Raw genomic sequence first — 22457 nt, forward strand, 5'->3', positions numbered from 1 at the left:
AAGGAGTACATTTAGCTCGGGCACTAAAATAAGATTAGCTACACTGAACAGATCTGCAGCTGGGTTTGTCTTTATTTAATTCACCTGAAATTTGCTCTTGCAACTTAACATAAAGGACTCCCATGAGATAGGCATTAAAGAAACACTGTGCAAAATAAGTTAGCAATATGGAGAGAACAGCAACCATTGACAAAAAGACATATATGGTGATGTAAAACAGAAGTAGGATACACATAGTATAGTAACAGCACCAAACATAACGCAACTTTCAGGAAGCTCTATGTAAACTGAAATGTTCAGGCTAATGTGATGTGGACACATGCATATTTCTGAGGTTCTCCCAGAGATAAAAATCTGAACCAAGATCTGATTGGGAAGCACAACAGGCCTATCAGAGCTTTCTGTGTGGTTTTACACGTTAAGGAGGAAAACAGAAAGGGACACCAAGAGCCTAATATAGTGTAGTATGTTGTATAACCAGGTTATGGAGAAAGACAAAATGTGTGCTGTTATACTCACAAGTGTGGGTTAACCTCAATGGCAACCACTGTATAGATGGGTGGGGATTAGGACCGGACCCTACTCAGGTTAGGAAGTCACTCTCTGTAGAGAGAAGACAAGGGGTAACACCCCTTCATCTAGGGTGGACTCAATATTGTAGCAAGGATGGAACAGAGGTACCAATAACAAGATAAAACCATTCAAATGTTTAAAAGAGGAGGTAGTGGTGGACTTACCTCCCCAGTAAGTAGACACCAAATTGTTTGATTTAATAGTCAACAATGAAATGTTGCGTTGTGGAGTGTTGTGGAATGTGTAAATAAATGTGATTGTTAACTATTAAATCAACCAATTTGGTGTCTACTTACTGGGGAGGTAAGTCCACCACTATCTTCTCTTTTAACCTTCTGCCGCCCGCATCACGCCAATAGGCGTGGCAACGGTGGCAGCCCCAGGACCGCCTAACGCCGATTGGCGTAAAGTCCTGGGGCTGTAATTTGCATGAGATAGCGCGCACGCTGCGCGCGCATCTCATGCTCGGAGGGCGGAGCTCCGCCCCGCCTTCAGTCTCCGAGCGGCTATTGCCGCTCGGGAGACTGTTAGACGGCGTGATCGCCGTCTATTTACACTGTGCAGCGCTGTGATCAGCAGCGGCGCTGCACTGGGGACAGCCGTGTGACACGGCTGTCCCCCTGGGGGACAAGAGAGCGATAGGCTTTCATAGGCAGAAGCCTATGACAGCCGATCGCCATAATTGGCTGGCTGTGGGGAGGGAGGGTTGGTATTTAAAGAAACAGGGTTTTTTTAATTAAAAATAGAAACAATATTTTTCTTAAAAAATAAATAAACATGGGGGAGCGATCAGACCCCACCAACAGAGAGCTCTGTTGGTGGGGAGAAAAGGGGGGGGGGATCACTTGTGTGCTGTGCTTTGTGGCCCTGCAACTTAACCTTAAAGCTGCAGTGGCCAATTTTACTAAAAATGGCCTGGTCACTAGGGGGGTTTAGCCCTGCAGTCCTCAAGTGGTTAAACAGTTTTTAATGGTTTTACCCTGTTATAGATGCCTCTGTTTCATCCTTGCTACATTCTGTGTGGTTTTGTGCAACTGTGATTGGTTTACTCCGTGGATTGCTACTTTATCCCTTTAAAAGTACATACATATAGTCATGGTCAAAGATATTGGCATTCTTGCATTTATGTTTGAAAATGCATCACTTTTCCCAGGAATAATTCCCAATAATTAAGTCGGACAATTATAAAAAAAAACTAGCATTTTGTTGTGTCAAGTAAGAGCACTGGTTTGTGGCACAGTTAAAGAGCTTAGTTTAACCCCCTTGGCGGTATGAAAAATACCGCCATGGGGGAAGCGCAGCAGTTTTTTTTAAAAAAATTTTTTTAATCATGTAGCGAGCCGAGGGCTCGCTACATGATAGCCGCTGCTCAGCGGCATCCCCCCGCCCTCTTCGATCGCCTTCGGCGATCTCCTATCAGGAAATCCCGTTCAAAGAACGGGATTTCCTGGAGGGCTTCCCCCGTCGTCATGGCGATGGGGCGGGATGACGTCACCGACGTCATTGGGAGTCCCGATCCACCCCTCGGCGCTGCCTGGCACTGATTGGCCAGGCAGCGCTCGGGGTCTGGGGGGGGGGGGGGCCGCGCGCCGCACCGGATAGCGGCGATCGGGCGCGCGGCGGCGGCGATCGGGGTGCTGGCGCAGCTAGCAAAGTGCTAGCTGCGTCCAGCAAAAAAAAATTATGTAAATCGGCCCAGCAGGGCCTGAGCGGCACCCTCCGGCGGCTTACCTCGTGTCACACACGGGGTTACCGCTAAGGAGGTTAATTAATCACAGAAAGCACTGTAGCTCATACAGTCATGCCAAAAATATAGGCACCCTTGCATTCAAGTCAGAAAACGCACCAAAACTTTGCCCAAGGAATTTTTGCAATTACAAATGCTTAGGTAAAAAAAATGTTTTGGTATTGTCATGTTTATTTCTTTTGTTGGCACTGGAAGAAGAAAAAAATCTGACAAATTTCACACAAAATGGTGAAAAATAACTGACATAGGGCATGATTCACAAAGCTTTTTCACCTGTTTTCAATCAGGAACAACTTACTTTGAGTGATTATTTTGCATGACAATGTGCTGAAAGGTTATTTTTATTAATTAGATGATAAATAAGTCATGTATGAGTATTTATGTTTTGTGAATAGAAAAAATCATTTATCACTATCTCGGGGGAAAAAAAACCCCACATACCACATATACTCGCATATAAGCCGAATTTTTTAGCACAAAAAACATGCAATGATCCCACACTCATGTACTGCATCCCTGGCTGCCTCTTACGTCCCTGCACACCCGTGGCAACAGTGTGTAATCCAGCAATTGTAGCAGAGAGAGAGAGACATCGTCACTGCTCCATGGACGCACAGTTTAAAACAGAGTTGCCGCTTCCTCCAGGGCTCTCCGCTGTGTCCATGCCCGTGGTAGCTCAGAAGCAGTGCGTGTATCAGAGTCATGTGCAGCTCTGGGGACTCCCTTGTCTCTCTGCCACACTCGCTGTTTCTCAAGGCGCCACTAGATGGTGTCATATGAGAAACAGCGAGCTGGACAGAGAGGCAAGGGAATCCCCAGACCTGCAGGTGACTCTGATACACGCACCGCTTCTGAGCTATCACAGACATGAACAAAGAAGGTAGACCTGGAGGAAGCGGCAACTTCGTTTTGAACTGTGCGTCCATGGAGCAGTGACAATGTCTCTCTCTCTGCTACAACTGATCAGGGGACACAGGTCAGTTGTAGTGCTGGGTTACACTCTATGTTGCCGCTGGGGGGGAAAGGAACATAAGAGAGGGGGGAGCAGCACATGAGTGTGGGATCATTGCACGATCCCTTTCACAAGTCAATCCCCTTGTGCTGGTGGTTACACATGTCATGCCAGCCTGCCAGTCAGTCCAGTCAACATGTGTTGTTCCTAATCCCTATCCTGCTAGCCAGATACTCCAGTCCACATTTCTTATTGTTGTACCTGCCATACCAGCCTACCAGTCCAGCCATACAAGCCTGCCAGTCCACATATGTTGTCCTCCCTAACTTTCCAGCCATCCATTCCAGTCTTAGCTTGTTGCCCATGTCCCTGTCATGCCAGCCTGCCAGTCCAGATGTGTTGTTCTTATCCCTATCCTGCTTGCCAGACCCTCATTTTAATAATATGAAGGGTTGAAATGGTACTGAACTCAGAACTTTCTTTCTATTTATACTGTGGAGGGGGCTATACTGGGGGAGGGGGCTTATATGCAAATCAATCACTTTTTCCAGTTTTTTAAAGGAAAAGTGGGTACCTCGGCTTATATGCGAGTATATACGGTATGTAGTAGTAAATACTTGCTTTTCTTACATAACATATGTATTGCACTATCCACATTTTGATTTCAATGAGTTTTCAGTGAGTTTTATATAGTAAATAAAGATAATTCGGTTTCTGTCAATTTACATTTTAGAATCCCTGTGTCTGAAGCCAATCCTGATGTCATTTCCTCCCTTACTCTTTTTCAATGTGTATGCATTGCCTGCCCTCCTCCCAGTCTTCAGACACTTCCACACAGCTCTGCAGTAAGAAGTGCATTGTCACAAACCGTTGTGTGACTTTGCAGTCCTGGCTTATTTGTAAGGATCAGATTTTAGCTGAGTCACTTTCTCAGCTTCTCAGCACAAGAAATATTGGCCAATCAGAGAAAAAAAAGAGGTGTGGGAGAAGAAAACGGGAGTGAAAAACTTCAGCCAATCAGGCTGCATTAGTTATATCTGAAGGGCAAAGAGGATGACCGTAAAGAAGAAGAAAAAAAACAAACAAACAGCATGTACCGCAACTTCTCATTTGCGGCATATGTATCAAATAAGAGCCAGGGGACCAGGTAAATGATATTCTATTGATAAGAAAATTAAAAGTGATTTTTAACTTATGGATTGACTGGTTAGCATCCTTGTTATTATTTGTTTACCATATAAAATAGAGAATTGATTTTTTATTTTATGCCTAACAATTACTCTTTACAACTCACCTATTCAGGCAATATACAGTATCTCACAAAGATGAGTATACGTCTTACATTTTTGTAAATATTTTATATCTTTTCATGGGACAACACCAAAGACATAACACTTCGATACAATGTAAAGTCGTCAGTGTAAAACTTGCAGAACAGTGTAAATTTGCTGTCCTATCAAAATAACTCAACACACAGCCTTTAATGCCTATACCACTGGCAATAAAAGCAATTAGCCCATAAGTGAAGGATGTCAAAATTCTGCCCAACGTGTCAACATTTTTTTGTGCTTATCATGGTTTTCTAACACAGCCTTAACTCTTTTTGACTTGGAATTCACTAGAGCTTCACAGGTTGCCACTGAAATTCTCTTCAATGTCTCCATGAAGACATCACAAAGCTGGCGGATGTTAGAAACCTTGCCCCCCTACACCTTCCATTTGAGGATGCCCCATAGATGCTTAATACAGTGGGTTGCAAAAGTATTCGGCCCCCGTGAAGTTTTCCACATTTTGTCATATTACTGCCACAAACATGGATCAATTTTATTAGAATTCCACATGAAAGACCAACACAACATGGTGTACACGTGAGAAGTGGAACGAAAATCATACATGATTCCAAACATTTTTTACGAATAAATAACTGCAAAGTGGTGTGTGCATAATTATTCGGCCCCCTTTGATCTGAGTGCAGTCAGTTGCCTATAGACATTGCCTGAGGAGTGCTAATGACTAAATAGAGTGCACCTGTGTGTAATCTAATGTCAGTACAAATGCAGCTGCTCTGTGACGGCCTCAGAGGTTGTCTAAGAGAATATTGGGAGCAACAACACCGTGAAGTCCAAAGAACACACAAGACAGGTCAGGGATCAAGTTATTGAGAAATTTAAAGCAGGCTTAGGCTACAAAAAGATTTCCAAAGCCTTGAACATCCCACGGAGCACTGTTCAAGCAATCATTCATAAATGGAAGGAGTATGGCACAACTGTAAACCTACCAAGACAAGGCCATCCACCTAAACTCACAGGCCGAACAAGGAAAGCGCTGATCAGAAATGCAGTCAAGAGGCCCATAGTGACTCTGGACAAGCTGCAGAGATCTACAGCTCAGGTGGGAGACTCTGTCCAAAGGACAACTATTAGTCATGCACTGTACAAAGTTGGCCTTTATGGAAGAGTGGCAAGAAGAAAGGCATTGTTAACAGAAAGCATAAGAAGTCACGTTGGCAGTTTGCCACAAGCCTTGTGGGGGACACAGCAACAATGTGGAAGAAGGTGCTCTGGTCAGATGAGACCAAAATGGAACTTTTTAGCCAAAATGCAAAACGCTATGTGTGGCGGAAAACTAACACTACACATCACTCTGAACACACCATCCCCACTGTCAAGTAAGGTGGTGGCAGCATCATGCTCGGGGGGAGCTTCTCTTCAGCAGGGACAGGGAAGCTGGTCAGAGTTGATGGGAAGATGGATGGAGCCAAATACGGGGCAAACTTGGAAGAAAACCTCTTGGAGACTGCAAAAGACTTGAGACTGGGGCGGAGGTTCACCTTCCAGCAGGACAATGACCCTAAACATAAAGCCAGGGCAACAATGGAATGGTTTAAAACAAAACATATCAATGTGTTAGAATGGCCCAGTCAAAGTCCAGATCTAAATCCAATCGAGAATCTGTGTCAAGATCTGAAAACTGCTGTTCACAAGTGCTGTCCATCCAATCTGACTGAGCTGGAGCTGTTTTGCAAAGAAGAATGGGCAAGGATTTCAGTCTCTAGATGTGCAAAGCTGGTAGAGCTATACCCTAAAAGACTGGCAGCTGTAATTGCAGCAAAAGGTGATGCATGTTTGTGGCAGTAATGTGACAAAATGTGGAAAACTTCAAGGGGGCCGAATACTTTTGCAACCCACTGTAGGTTTTAGGTCTGGAGACATGATTGGAAAGACCAACACCTATACCTTCAGTGTCTTTATCAAGGCTGCAGTCACCTTGGAGGTGTGTGTGGGGTCATTATCAAGTCGGAACACTGCTTGAGGCGCAGTTTACTAAGGGAGGGGATCATGTTCAGCTTCAGTATGCCTCAACAAACTGTAGCTCCCCAGTGATGGCAGCACTCTTGCAACCCCAAACTATGACACTTCACCCACCATGCCTGACTATAGGCAAGATGAACCGGTCTTTGTACTCTTCGCCTGGTTATTGCCACACATACTTAACACCATTTGAACCAAATAAGTTTGTTTTGGTTTCATCAGACCAAAGAACATGGTGTCAGTAATCCATGTCCTTAGACTGTGTGTTTTAAGCAAACTGTTTGCAGGCTTTCTTGTGCATCATTATTATAAGAGTCTTACTTTTGGGATGACGGAGAGAAACCGAGAGCCCAAAATAGTGTAATATGTATTGGATAATGAGATAGAGTGAAAGGTAAGTATTATACTTACAAACGTGGGTTACCGCAAAGGTAACCACTGTATAGGCAGATGGGGAGATTAGACCTGTCCCCACTCAGGATTAAGACGTTGCTCTCGGTAGATAGAAGGACAAAAGGGTATTCACCCTTCCACCAAGGGTGAATGATTTGGTCTCGTTGGAGTGTACAGAGGCGCCAATAGGATAAAATAGACTAAAATTGTTAAAAACGGTAAGTAGGCGGTGGTGGACCAGCTACTAAAAGCAGACACGATGCTTGTCGATTCAGGAAACAATAATTTATTCATACATACTCCTATAGAACTGGCACAGAGGTCACAGAGGTGCCAAACTGACATTGGACTCCATGCTGTGTATTACTCCTTTATATATTGCCTGATGAAGCGGGATTGCCCGTGAAATGCGTTGCCAGTTCTATAGGAGTACTTTTGGGATGACAGCTATGCAGATCAATTTGATGTAGTGTGCGGCATTATGGTCTGAGCGCTGACAGGGTGACCCCACCTCTTCAACCTCTGCAGCTCTGCCAGCACTTACAAATCTATTTGCTAAAGACAGTCTCTTCAAATCTGAGACCTTGTAACATGACCCTGGGGAGGGAAAATGTCTAGTTGGGCAGAATTTTGACATTCTTCACATAGGGCCCTTTTGCATGGGCAGTTGAACTTTGTGCTCAGCGAGCAGTTATCAGGCAGCAACGAGCAGTTAACAGGCAGCAGCAAGCAGTTACCAATGTTTTCAATTGCTCGTGGAAAGAGCCTTTAGTGGTGTACTCACTTTTGTTGTCAATGTGCCTGTGTCTCTACTCAAACATCACAAAAAATTCAAAAAGATGTGGTCTAGCTGGCTTTCCTACTACAAATGAAAACTGGATGATTAAATTCTAACAAATATACCAAAATGAAGTGACACTAGTGGTTCCCAAGAGGGGATGTAACCAGGCCAAGACTCTTTCGAGCCTTCAGGCAACTTGAGGAGAAAGTACTACTTTCATTAATGTTGATATATGTCGTCCTGGTGGCCTGATGTCACGAGAGCTGTTAGCCACAGTTAATGTCAGTGTTGATGTTAACCACTTCGGGACCAGCACCCTCTGCCCCCTTAAGGACCAGAGGGTGCTGGTCCAGTAAACCACCGCTTCCCGATGAATCGCCGCTAAAATCCACAGCTCCCGATGGTCACGCTGCTCTGTCCCCGCCGCAGGCTGCTCTCTCTGCCGTCGGTATGACGGCAGAGCGCTGTGCGCCGGTCAGAAGTCGCTTTCATTGGCTCCTGACCCTGTCACTCCATGTAAGCCAATGGGAACGGCTTACATTAATGACAGGGCCAGGAGCCAATAAAAATGGCTCCTGCCCGGCTCACAGTGCTCTGCCGTCATAGAGGAGATCAAGCGGCAACAGCGGCAGGGACGGGCGGGGGCGCGCGGTCAATGGGACGTAGAGTTTACGTCCGGTCAGAACCGCCGTAGATTTATACTGCGGCGGTCCGCAGATAGTTAATGTTATATTGTATTTTTATTAAAAAAATAAACTATAATAACATTCTTTTAGAAAATACATAGATGATCATAATAACATGGCCAATGGCTCAGTGAGCTATAACAGAGGATTGTGACTCAAAAAGAGACACTCTATTGGGTCATGGATTCATAGACTATAGAGAGGCGAATGAAGTGTTATTGTATTCTGTGTGTGCAATAAGATGTGTCCTTCTGACACATTATGCAGACTTTGAATGCCTGTGGTGGAGGACCACAAATTGATGCATTTCAGGGACACAGTGGTGCTATATTTGGAAGAAGATTGGTGTACAAAGTGGTGTACACATGAGAAGTGGAACGAAAATCATACAGGATTCCAAACATTTTTTACAAATAAATAACTGCAAAGTGGTGTGTGCATAATTATTCGGCCCCCTTTGATCTGAGTGCAGTCAGTTGCCTATAGACATTGCCTGATGAGTGCTAATGACTAAATAGAGTGCACCTGTGCGTAATATAATATCAGTACAAATACAGCTGCTCTGTGAGGACCTCAGGGGTTGTCTAAGAGAATATTGGGAGCGACAACACCGTGAAGTCCAAAGAACACACAAGACAGGTCAGGGATCAAGTTATTGAGAAATTTAAAGCAGGCTTAGGCTACAAAAAGATTTCCAAAGCCTTGAACATCCCACGGAGCACTGTTCAAGCGATCATTCATAAATGGAAGGAGTATGGCACAACTGTAAACTTACAAACACTGGTCCACATGACAGCCCAGGGGCCCCAGGTCTCTCTCGCTCACTGGGGCCCCCAAACCACCATGCGACACCTAGAGGGAAGTGCGGGCAAGCCCTGGACCTCTCACCTCCAGGGAACTCACCCCACCACCTCTAAACTGAATGCCAACTGCAACAAACACAATTGCTAACTTCCAGTCAGAGCAATATCCTGCCTCTATCTGGCCAGCAGACGCTTGTCAGCCAATCAGGTGCACTGTCATACACCCTTTGCCTGCTGTACCATACCTAGCAGGAATTACATAGATTAGCATTCAGGTGGGAGGCTTCGGTTGGACGCAATCGTGAATTGCGTCGTTTAACAGGGACGCCCCGTGTAGGCACATCTCCCACACGGTCCCCTCCCTAACCACTCACCTGTCAACCGCATCGTAGAAGCTGCAAAAAATAAAATTTAAAATCACAAACACTGGTCCACATGACAGCCCAGGGGCCCCAGGTCTCTCTCACTCACTGGGGCCCCCAAACCACCATGCGACACCTAGAGGGAAGTGCGGGCAAGCCCTGGACCTCTCACCTCCAGGGAACTCACCCCACCACCTCTAAACTGAATGCCAACTGCAACAAACACAATTGCTAACTTCCAGTCAGAGCAATATCCTGCCTCTATCTGGCCAGCAGACGCTTGTCAGCCAATCAGGTGCACTGTCATACACCCTTTGCCTGCTGTACCATACCTAGCAGGAATTACATAGATTAGCATTCAGGTGGGAGGCTTCGGTTGGACGCAATCGTGAATTGCGTCGTTTAACAGGGACGCCCCGTGTAGGCACATCTCCCACACGGTTCCCTCCCTAACCACTCACCTGACAACCGCATCGTAGAAGCTGCAAAAAATAAAATTTAAAATCACAAACACTGGTCCACATGACAGCCCAGGGGCCCCAGGTCTCTCTCACTCACTGGGGCCCCCAAACCACCATGCGACACCTAGAGGGAAGTGCGGGCAAGCCCTGGACCTCTCACCTCCAGGGAACTCACCCCACCACCTCTAAACTGAATGCCAACTGCAACAAACACAATTGCTAACTTCCAGTCAGAGCAATATCCTGCCTCTATCTGGCCAGCAGACGCTTGTCAGCCAATCAGGTGCACTGTCATACACCCTTTGCCTGCTGTACCATACCTAGCAGGAAATACATAGATTAGCATTCAGGTGGGAGGCTTCGGTTGGACGCAATCGTGAATTGCGTCGTTTAACAGGGACGCCCCGTGTAGGCACATCTCCCACACGGTCCCCTCCCTAACCACTCACCTGTCAACCGCATCGTAGAAGCTGCAAAAAATAAAATTTAAAATCACAAACACTGGTCCACATGACAGCCCAGGGGCCCCAGGTCTCTCTCACTCACTGGGGCCCCCAAACCACCATGCGACACCTAGAGGGAAGTGCGGGCAAGCCCTGGACCTCTCACCTCCAGGGAACTCACCCCACCACCTCTAAACTGAATGCCAACTGCAACAAACACAATTGCTAACTTCCAGTCAGAGCAATATCCTGCCTCTATCTGGCCAGCAGACGCTTGTCAGCCAATCAGGTGCACTGTCATACACCCTTTGCCTGCTGTACCATACCTAGCAGGAATTACATAGATTAGCATTCAGGTGGGAGGCTTCGGTTGGACGCAATCGTGAATTGCGTCGTTTAACAGGGACGCCCCGTGTAGGCACATCTCCCACACGGTCCCCTCCCTAACCACTCACCTGTCAACCGCATCGTAGAAGCTGCAAAAAATAAAATTTAAAATCACAAACACTGGTCCACATGACAGCCCAGGGGCCCCAGGTCTCTCTCACTCACTGGGGCCCCCAAACCACTATGCGACACCTAGAGGGAAGTGCGGGCAAGCCCTGGACCTCTCACCTCCAGGGAACTCACCCCACCACCTCTAAACTGAATGCCAACTGCAACAAACACAATTGCTAACTTCCAGTCAGAGCAATATCCTGTCTCTATCTGGCCAGCAGACGCTTGTCAGCCAATCAGGTGCACTGTCATACACCCTTTGCCTGCTGTACCATACCTAGCAGGAATTACATACATTAGCATTCAGGTGGGAGGCTTCGGTTGGACGCAATCGTGAATTGCGTCGTTTAACAGGGACGCCCCGTGTAGGCACATCTCCCACACGGTCCCCTCCCTAACCACTCACCTGTCAACCGCATCGTAGAAGCTGCAAAAAATAAAATTTAAAATCACAAACACTGGTCCACATGACAGCCCAGGGGCCCCAGGTCTCTCTCACTCACTGGGGCCCCCAAACCACCATGCGACACCTAGAGGGAAGTGCGGGCAAGCCCTGGACCTCTCACCTCCAGGGAACTCACCCCACCAACTCTAAACTGAATGCCAACTGCAACAAACACAATTGCTAACTTCCAGTCAGAGCAATATCCTGCCTCTATCTGGCCAGCAGACGCTTGTCAGCCAATCAGGTGCACTGTCATACACCCTTTGCCTGCTGTACCATACCTAGCAGGAATTACATAGATTAGCATTCAGGTGGGAGGCTTCGGTTGGACGCAATCGTGAATTGCGTCGTTTAACAGGGACGCCCCGTGTAGGCACATCTCCCACACGGTTCCCTCCCTAACCACTCACCTGACAACCGCATCGTAGAAGCTGCAAAAAATAAAATTTAAAATCACAAACACTGGTCCACATGACAGCCCAGGGGCCCCAGGTCTCTCTCACTCACTGGGGCCCCCAAACCACCATGCGACACCTAGAGGGAAGTGCGGGCAAGCCCTGGACCTCTCACCTCCAGGGAACTCACCCCACCACCTCTAAACTGAATGCCAACTGCAACAAACACAATTGCTAACTTCCAGTCAGAGCAATATCCTGCCTCTATCTGGCCAGCAGACGCTTGTCAGCCAATCAGGTGCACTGTCATACACCCTTTGCCTGCTGTACCATACCTAGCAGGAATTACATAGATTAGCATTCAGGTGGGAGGCTTCGGTTGGACGCAATCGTGAATTGCGTCGTTTAACAGGGACGCCCCGTGTAGGCACATCTCCCACACGGTCCCCTCCCTAACCACTCACCTGTCAACCGCATCGTAGAAGCTGCAAAAAATAAAATTTAAAATCACAGGATATTGCTCTGACTGTAAGTTAGCAATTGTGTTTGTTGCAGTTGGCATTCAGTTTAGAGGTGGTGGGGTGAGTTCCCTGGAGGTGAGAGGTCCAGGGCTTGCCCGCACTTCCCTCTAGGTGTCGCATGGTGGTTTGGGGGCCCCAGTGAGTGAGAGAGACCTGGGGCCCCTGGGCTGTCATGTGGACCAGTGTTTGTGATTTTAAATTTTATTTTTTGCAGCTTCTACGATGCGGTTGACAGGTGAGTGGTTAGGGAGGGGACCGTGTGGGAGATGTGCCTACACGGGGCGTCCCTGTTAAACGACGCAATTCACGATTGCGTCCAACCAAAGCCTCCCACCTGAATGCTAATCTATGTAATTCCTGCTAGGTATGGTACAGCAGGCAAAGGGTGTATGACAGTGCACCTGATTGGCTGACAAGCGTCTGCTGGCCAGATAGAGGCAGGATATTGCTCTGACTGGAAGTTAGCAATTGTGTTTGTTACAACTGTAAACTTACCAAGACAAGGCCATCCACCTAAACTCACAGGCCGAACAAGGAGAGCGCTGATCAGAAATGCAGTCAAGAGGCCCATGGTGACTCTGGACAAACGCTGTCCATCTAATCTGACTGAGCTGGAGCTGTTTTGCAAAGAAGAATGGGCAAAGATTTTAGTCTCTAGATGTGCAAAGCTGGTAGAGACATACCCTAAAAGACTGGCAGTTGTAATTGCAGCAAAAGGTGGTTCTACAAAGTATTCACTCAGGGGGCCAAATAATTACGCACACCCCACTTTGCAGTTATTTGTAAAAAATGTTTGGAATGATGTATGATTTTTGATCCACTTCTCACATGTACACCACTTTGTATTGGTCTTTCACATGGAATTCCAATAAAATTGATGCATGTTTGTGGGAGTAATGTGGCAAAATGTGGAAAACTTCAAGGGGCCGGAATACTTTTGCAAGCCACTGTAGGTAAAGGTTACAGAAGGAGGGGCGTGGCCTGATGCCGTGGGAGAAAGACGTGTGAGAGAGGAGGAGACAGACTCCAGCATAGCTTTTTCTGACATTCAACCGCCCTAAAGAGATGGGCAAAGAGAAGGATAAGCAGGCGAAACAAGCAGGGAAGCTGAGAGAGACATCACCAACCTCTTCACAACGTGGTATACCGGAGATCTTTAAATCTCAGTCTGCTAACATGAGCTCCGCTCAGAGACACAAGATGGCGAAGGACCAAGGCAATAAATCTGTGACGCAGCAACCTTCCGTGGAGAAGACACAGGACACCCAAGGAGATTTTTTTCCTCAGACTAAGGTACTGACTTTGGGAGACTTAAATGCTGTGGCTGGAGACTTAAAAAATGCATTACAAGCAGCAGTGACCTCCGTCCGCGGAGACATTCACTCCCTCTCTTCTAAAGTGGAGGCTATCTCTAATGTCACTAAAGTGCAGGCCGGAGAGATTAAGCGGCTTAAAAAGCAATCTGATAAGCAAGATAACCAGATGCAACAGGCCTTTAGAATCATAGAGGATCTAGATAACAGAGGCCGAAGAAATAACCTAAGGATTAAGGGAATGTCTGAATCAATACAACCAGCACAGATCACAGACGCTCTGCAGACCTTATTCAATAACATCTTAGAAAGAGATGCCGACACTGTGATAGAATTTGTTAGGGCACACAGAGCCTTAAAACCTCGCAGTGCTGACCCAAAAGCTCCCAGAGATATAATATGTTGCTTGGTGTCCTTTCCTTTAAAGGAAGAGATAGTCAAAGCTGCCAGAAACCAGGACAAAATAATCTTTAATGAGTCAGAAGTATCTATATTTCAAGATCTGTCTCCTATCACCTTAAGACAGAGAAGAGCCCTAAAGCCGCTTCTACAGCTTTTGCGGGAAAAAAGTTTGCTATACAAATGGCGCTTTCCTTTCGGGTTGAGTGTTACGCAAAATGACGAGACGTACATTCTGCAAACTCCGGAGGATTTAACACCTTTTTGTGAGGCATTGCAAATAAAAATCCCTGATCTTAGCGAGTGGAAGCAGGAATTCGGGCTTTCACCACTGATGGGCACATCTAACCCACCAAAAACGCAAAAGGGCTGGGGGAGATCCAAACGCAGAAAGAAGAGCGCCAGCATAAGTTCCAATACAGCACCCCAAGCCAGCCATTCCTCTTCAGACGAATCGGTGCAAGACCCCAGGATGCAGGGAGATGACCTTACCTAACTCAGTGTATGCTATGAGGACGTGAGCACTCCTGGTTATCTAAGTGACTTCATTAATGAGGCCTAGCGTTTTTTGATAAGATTTATGACTCATCTATGGTTAAAGTCTGAATTTGAATTAGTTTGTAGGCTTACGCAAAGCTTATTGGAGTGTACCAATTATAAGATGATTATGATTAACCCTCTATTCGGTACATAAGTTAGACACATGATATTGGAGGGTAACGTTGAGTGATGTACAGGAGGATCGCCGGTTAATAGCGATATCTCGTGAACCAATAGTATGTAGTCATAAGGATATAGCTAGAGAGGAATCTCCTAAAGGGGACCCCCTCAATGTTAATAGTTGCAATTACAGTTTAGTGGTTGTCATTACTTGAAATATGTTCAAAATGGTCTGTCTCCCCTGTAGATGTGTTATAGTCTTTTTCTAGTTCTTTGAGTTCTGTGCTAGTTCGTAGAACATAAAGCACCCCCTACCCAAGACACCGCACATTTGTATAGGTGTCTCCTAGTTACAGTGTAAGTGTAGAGGTGGTTCGGCCCCTCTACTCTGTAAAGAAGCTACATAGTGGTGATACCATAGTGTGATCTGATACCCTTAAACACCCACGTAATCGATACGCCCACACTCCTGACAGTCAATTCTTTATACCTCTCCTGCCAACAGAATAAGAGTGACTCTTGTCATTTAATTCTACTACTTTCTAGAAGCTGAAGTCTAGGCATCCCCCACCATGCAGACAGGTAAAAACAAGATCTCATTCCTGTGCAAATTTGGACAGAGGCGCCAGACAGAGGCGCATTGCCACTATTGGACCTTTTTGAGCTTGCACTCCTTGCCTGATGAAGCGGGCTATACCTGCGAAACGCGTTGCGGAGTGCCAAAATAAATTGTTATTTGCGATTTGAACAATCTCGATTGTCCATCATTTCAGGAGGTAAGTCCACCTGTACTCCTCCTTTTTAGTTGTTTTTAGATCATTTTAACCTGCCTGGCGCCTCTGTCCAAATTTGCACAGTATATAGTCCACCTTGGGTGGAGGGGACTGTCCCCTTCTTTCTATCTACAGAGAGCGACTTCTTAAACCTGAGTGGGGTCAGGTTCTAATACTCCCCACCTGCAGTTCAAGTGGTTGCCTATGTGGTAACCCGTGTTTGTGAGTATATCCACATCTGTTAATTATTTCGCCAACAATTGTTAGACTTACTGCACTATATTGGGCTCTCGGTTTTTCTTTTTGTTTCAAGTGCAAGATCTCATTCCTGTCCTTGAACTCCCAGGGGCTTAATTCCCCTTACAAAAGAAAATGGGTGTTCTCTGAAGCAGCCAGATATAAATGTGACGTCCTATTTCTACAAGAAACGCACTTTCAAAAAGGCAGGACTCCCACTTTCTGTGACAAAAAGTATCCTCATATCTATAACTCTTCCTCCTCAGAAGGAAAGATAAAAGGGGTATCTATCATTCTCTCACGGAGAGTGAGATGGGAATTTAGGGATAGTTCCCTGGATGATGAGGGCAGATTTGTTTTCGTGAAAGGTTTACTAAATGACCAGTTGGTCACCCTGGCATCAATCTACGCACCCAATTTAAGACAGGCTACATTTGTTGCGGACGTGACTGATCGCTTGCTGACCTTCTCTTAGGGAGTGCTTATCCTGGGAGGCGACTTGAATGTTTCCTTGAACCCTTCACTGGATACCTCGGATGGCCACTCTTCCACGAGATACAAGGTCCTAAACAGAATTAAACACAACCTAGCCCTACTTAGGCTAGTAGACTCGTGGAGAATAAGCCATCCGTTAGAGCAAGATTTTACCTTCTGGTCTGCCTTGCATAATAAAGCCACTAGGATTGATTATTTTTTTATATCTCAGCAGGATCTCCCTAAACTTTTAGATGCTAAAATTGAACTTCGTACCAGATCTGATCATGCCCCTATCACTCTAACTCTAGCATTGAGGGCAAAGCAAGATAGAGATTTTATATGGAGATTTCCAGCACATTTACTGACTGAAGAGGGCATTCAACCCAGACTTAAAAATCGTCTTGAAACCTTCTTTGATGAAAACGTTTCACCAGAGGTCAGCAGGCGGTCGGTCTGGTTAGCACACAAGTGTACCCTAAGGGGACTGTTAATTGCGGAACAGTCTAAGCTAAGAAAGGAAAAAAGCAAGGAGGTAGACTCCTGGGTGGAGGAGTTGAGGCATTTGGAGACTCTACATAAAAGAAACTTTACCACTGCAAGCGTAAATAGAATGTCAGAAATCAGAACCCTGCTCAATAAAGCTCTAGATAGACGGTTCCAAGCGGAGTTTACTTTGAGAACTGGCATTTTTTATGAAGCAAGCAACAAGCCGGGGAAATACTTAGCTAGGGCACTAAGGGAGAGGCTGATTGGGGGAGACATTAAAGCTGTTAGAAATAAAAAAGGGGCTTTGCTTCAGAGAACATCGGATATTGCACAAAGGTTCACGGAGTTCTATTCCGAATTGTACTCTCTCCAATCACATGTACCATCAAAAACGGATAGAGATAGGAGGGTTGAGGAAATCAAGCAGTTTCTTTACACCTCAGGCATGCCTAAGATAAGTCCACAAACAGTGGAGGACTGGGGGGAGGACTTTCAGGAAGATGAAGTCACTTCAGCAATAAAAACACTTAAACCTAATAAAAGTCCTGGACCTGATGGCTTCTCGGGGGCTTACTACAAGGCTTTCAGTTCCACCCTTACACCCCATCTTACAGCAATGTTTAACGAGATCTCTGAAGCGAACCCCATGCCAACAGAAATGCAGTCAGCTCACATCTCTGTGATACCCAAAAAGGGAAAGGACGACACAAATTGTGCCAATTATCGGCCAATTTCCCTATTGAATGTGGACACAAAACTTTTTAGTAAGATTCTTGCAAATAGGTTAGTTACAATCATTCCCTCCCTTATAGGCAAAAATCAAGTAGGATTTGTCCCTGGCAGAGAAGCCAGAGACAATACGAGCAAAGCCATTACTCTGATTGAATTCATGCAGAGGCGAAATGTCGAGGGCCTTCTCCTCTCGGTGGATGCGGAGAAGGCCTTCGACAGAGTAGCATGGGACTTTATGGAAGAAGTTCTTAGGTATGTGAACGTGGGTAGTGCAATGGAGCAAAAAATACTGGCTTTATACTCGGGCCCTACGGCTCAAGTAAGAATTAATGGATGTCTCTCTCAATCCTTCTCCCTTACGAACGGAACTCGTCAGGGATGCCCGCTGTCGCCACTGATTTTTATTCTTTCAATAGAACCTTTCATTAGGCATATTAACAACAACGAGAATATTCATGGGGTGGTAGTGGGAGATATATCCTTTAAAATTGCAGCATTTGCAGATGATATACTTCTGTTTCTGACTGACCCTAAGGAGTCGATGACAGCTGCAGTTGAGGCCTTTAATGCCTTCGAAACTTTATCAAATTTTAAAATGAATATGACCAAGTCTGAAGTACTTAATGTCACAATGCCTCTATCCCAGGTTGAGGACCTAAAACGATCTATGCCATTTCAATGGAGCAATGACGTGATAACCTATCTAGGGGTCAAACTACCTAAAGATCTTAACAGGCTTTTTCAGCTAAATTTCTCCACTTTACAAACAACGATTTTCAAAGATCTGGAAAGGTGGGAAGGCCTTACTTTGTCCTGGTTTGGTCGCATTGGGGTAATTAAAATGAACATACTCCCATGTATTCTCTACCTATTTCAGGCCATCCCCATTCTATTGCCTAAAGAATTTTTGAGAGGACTTCAAAGCAGGATTGGCTCCTTTATATGGAATAAAAAAGCTCCAAGAATTAACAAATTCATCCTGTACCTCCCTAAAACTAAAGGCGGGGCGGCGGTACCTAATCTGGCAAATTATCATATGGCCAGTTTACTGACGAGAATAATTGATTGGTCCTGCCATGGGGAAGCTAAATTATGGGTTGATCTGGATCAACAAATCCTAGGTCAACCCATTAGGAATGTTCCCTGGATCCCAAATCCTGCTGCGAAACCTCTTCTGAGAGAATTTATTCTCATTAAGAGTATGATGAAAAATTTCTACAGTATCTGTAAGTCACACAAAATTTCATCTGAATTGAGCCCACTCACGAGCCTACTGTTTAACCTTGACTTTGGACCGGGGGTGAAAGGCCCCTTCATAAAGGGGTCCCCCCCCCCCCAATTTTGAATATAAGGCCAAAGACTTCCTTAGAGGAGGTATATTAACAGATAAACTTGAGAATTTTTCAATACCCACGTGGCCCTTCCGCCAGATATGCTCATATCTCACGCATCCCTCTAACAAAAGATTTTTTGGTAGAAATATGACTGGTTTCGAGGAAATTTGTCAGAGGGGAGATCCGGTCCCCCATGTGGTATCCTTATTGTACAAAACTTTGGAGAATTTGAGCCCTGAAACACCTCTACCATTTACTGATAAATGGGAAAGGGCTTTAGGAGACAATGACGATAATATAGATTGAAAGAACATTTTTACTTTGTCTCATAAAAGCTCAATAAATACCACCATACAAGAGGCAAATTATAAAATACTCACCAGATGGCATAAAACTCCTGATTCTTTACATAAAATTTTACCAGACTACTCTAATGAATGCTGGCGCTGCAAATACAGCCCTGCTACTTATGAGCATGTCTGGTGGGATTGCGCTAAAATTGTCCCTTTCTGGAGACTCATTCATAAATGGTCAGTAAAAATTTCATCTTTCCACATCCCTTTCAAAATGAGCACTTTACTCCTCCATAATAATGACATGTCCATAAAAACCTATAAAAACTCCCTTCTGATACATCTCTTGAATGCAGCAAAGGTATTGGTCCCCAGATGGTGGAAGTCAGCTAAGATACCATCCATGAGGGAATGGCTACACAAAATAGACTTCATTTATTCAATGGAGAAGCTCAGAGCAGTTAAGACAGATCGGGCCCATAAAGTTTATATCACATGGGCACAATGGGTTGATTTTAAGGAAACTAAAGACTATACTGATCTGGTGACAATTTAAAGCGAGGGTGTGAAAAGAATGCAAAGGAGGCAAAGGATGGAATGAAATGGGAGAGAGTCCGGGACATGATAAGGGGAGAGACCTCTTGATTGTTAGGATAAAATAAAGGCTTCCTATGTTAACTTGTATACAAATGATGTCAGACCGCAGGAGTTGGGGATGATACTATTATTCGTATCAATATTACTGCACGTTTTGTACTAAATAATGCACGTCAGGATGGATGTGGGGTTCTAGACAAATTTTGGGTACTGATTAAATATTTGATGCATCTATGATAAGTCAAGCCGTTCTTACCACTATGTCATTTTAGCTAAATTCTCGGTTCAAGCTACAAGGAAACTGTTTTGTAGACGATTATAGCCTGATATTCAATGTGGACTTAAAACCTTGAATAGCTAATTATATCTTGTTCCTAGTTATAGAAACGTTTGTTCCTTGATGCAAATGTTGAAGATTTGATCTAGCTGTGTAATTTTGTTGATGGATACGAGACAAATGTTGATGTTTATTTTTTGACTTTTCTTCAAATAAAGCTTTTTGGAAAAAAAAAAAAAAAAAAAAAAGGTTACAGAAGGAACTTTCAGGTGCTGCTCCAATCACTTATCCTTAAAGCCCTAGTTCAGGCACATGTTTTTTTTTTTTGTTTGTTTCTTATCCATATTGTGTAAAATATATAAGAATATTACACAGCGAATTTTATGTGTGCATTAAACCAAGTTGAACCTGACAAATCTGGCTTTGCAAATTTTGCCTATTTGGCTTCTCACGAGACATTGCTCATGCAAATATGCATTTGCTTTCGCATGCCAAATTATGCAGGGTAAAAAACCAATACCGCAAAGCGCTTGCCCTGTGGGAATTAGTTCATGCTACATTAGCACTATCCAGGAGCGCCACGAGGAGGATTCCCAAAGCCCCCATACAACTGGGGGGCTACGGGGCCCCAAGCCCTCTCACTGCTTGGAAACCACAGTGGCACCCCGGAAGGGGAGGCTGGGAGGTGCAGGTGACACCCCCCCCCCCCCCCCAAGCGTGGCCAGCGTCGGGAAGAGCCGCCCGCCAGATTTGTTAGGGTTAAACTTGGTTTTTGAGCACGCATAAATTCTCTTGTGATAAGCATTTTCATAGTTGTATCCTTTGGAGGTAGGTGGTGGACGTTAAGGTAAGTGCCTGATTTTAATATTGGGAGGTGGGTGCGGACAGCCCTCCCCGGCGCTGGCCACGCTTGGGGGGGTGTCACCTGCACCTCCCAGCCTCCCCCTCCGGGGTGCCACTGTGGTTTCCAAGCAGTGAGAGGGCTTGGGGCCCCGTAGCCCCCCGGTTGTATGGGGGCATTGGGAAGCCTCCCCGTGGTGCTCCTGGATAGTGCAAATGTAGCATGAACTAATTGCCACAGGGCAACCGCTTTGCAGTATTGATTTTTGACCCTGCATAGTTTGGCATGGGTAAGCAAATGCATATTTACATGAGCTATGCCTCATGATAAGCCATTTAGGCCAGATTTGCAAAGCCAGATTTGTTAGGGTTAAACTTGGTGTTTGAGCACGCATAAATTCTCTTGTGGTAAGCATTTTCATAGTTGTATCCTTTGGAGGCAGGCGGTGGATGGCTTGCTCTAGGTGGTGTGAGCCCTGGGGTGAGCTGTCTGCGCCTCTCCTCCCCCCCCCCCTCTGGAGTGTTGTGTGTAAGTCAGCCCTGAGCTCCAAAGCTTGGGGTGACCCATGCTCACTCCTTTCTCATGTGGTGCCCCCAAGTTAATGTTCATGTAGCAGAACGCAATGGACGTTAAGGTAAGTGCCTGTGTTTAATATTGGGAGGTGGGTGTGGACGGCCCTCCACGGCGCTGGCCACGCTTGGGGGGGGGGGGGTTTCGCGTGGTAAGCATAAATAAGAATATGCCATGTACAAAGTGTGTACGTGTATATATGTATGTATGTATGTATGTATGTATGTATGTATGTATGTATGTGTGTGTGTGTATATATATATATATATATATATATATATATATATATATATATATATATATATATATGTATGTATGTATATATATATATATATATATATATATATTTATATGCTTGGCTGGACTAAGCATGTGACTTTGTTCTGTCCAAACTCTTCCCCCATAGTGTCATCATCCATATAAGGCATTTGGAAGCAGCTGGAAGGGTGCACAGTGCTGACCACATCCACCTGTAATCCACAGGAAGGAACAGAAGAAGACATGTTCAGGTGATGGCTCTGTGCAGAGAGAAAATACCAATCTGCTGGCAGCTCTATACTTTGTGTACAGATCTTTTGGTCAGGTGACTGACGTGTCCAAAAAGAATCTTCTTCAGAAGAGCTGCATGAAAAATGAGTGTACAGCAGAAGAGACCAAGTTCCTTATTCACCCCTACTAAAAATCAAAAAGGTTTAACTAGGTCTATAGCTTTCATGCCCAAATCAAACAAATAATAAAGTTGTATATTGTGTGTTAAAAAAAAGGATGAAAAAGCTGCGACTTTATAGTTGCCAGTGCTACTATTGGAAATTGTATGCTCTACTTCATAGGGTTGATGGTTTTAAAGTGATTCTTGATGGCCCTGATTGAAGGAATAAAGCAATAGTAACTAAATATGACAGGATTATAGTGTTAAATTGTTCTACACAAAAAGGCTGCATTTATTGCCCTCTCTATCACTGTAGCAGATATTTAACTACCTGAAGACAAAAAGTGAGGGATACGGTGGGGGGAAAAAAAACTTAGCAAGCATTTTTGATTTTTGTTACATGTAGAAGGAGTTTTCCGATACACAGAAAAAGGAGTCTGCATAACAA

The 22457-nt window shown here is 45.0% G+C and overlaps 1 protein-coding gene and 1 long non-coding RNA gene across 7 annotated transcripts in view; one reads left to right on the top strand and one right to left on the bottom strand.

The window, feature by feature from the left end:
• The window catches only part of LOC137518477 (uncharacterized), a 138489-nt gene extending 116305 nt beyond the window's left edge, over positions 1 to 22184 (top strand). The window contains exon 3 of the long non-coding RNA XR_011020828.1: positions 21767 to 22184. This is a non-coding gene — a long non-coding RNA (uncharacterized lncRNA). The remainder of the gene's footprint in view (positions 1 to 21766) is intronic.
• SUGCT (succinyl-CoA:glutarate-CoA transferase) overlaps positions 1 to 22457 on the bottom strand; it is a 1486943-nt gene that overhangs the window by 704675 nt on the left and 759811 nt on the right. The window lies entirely within an intron of this gene.

The sequence above is a fragment of the Hyperolius riggenbachi genome, chromosome 5, assembly GCF_040937935.1.
Source record: "Hyperolius riggenbachi isolate aHypRig1 chromosome 5, aHypRig1.pri, whole genome shotgun sequence".
Taxonomy (NCBI): Eukaryota; Metazoa; Chordata; class Amphibia; order Anura; family Hyperoliidae; genus Hyperolius; species Hyperolius riggenbachi.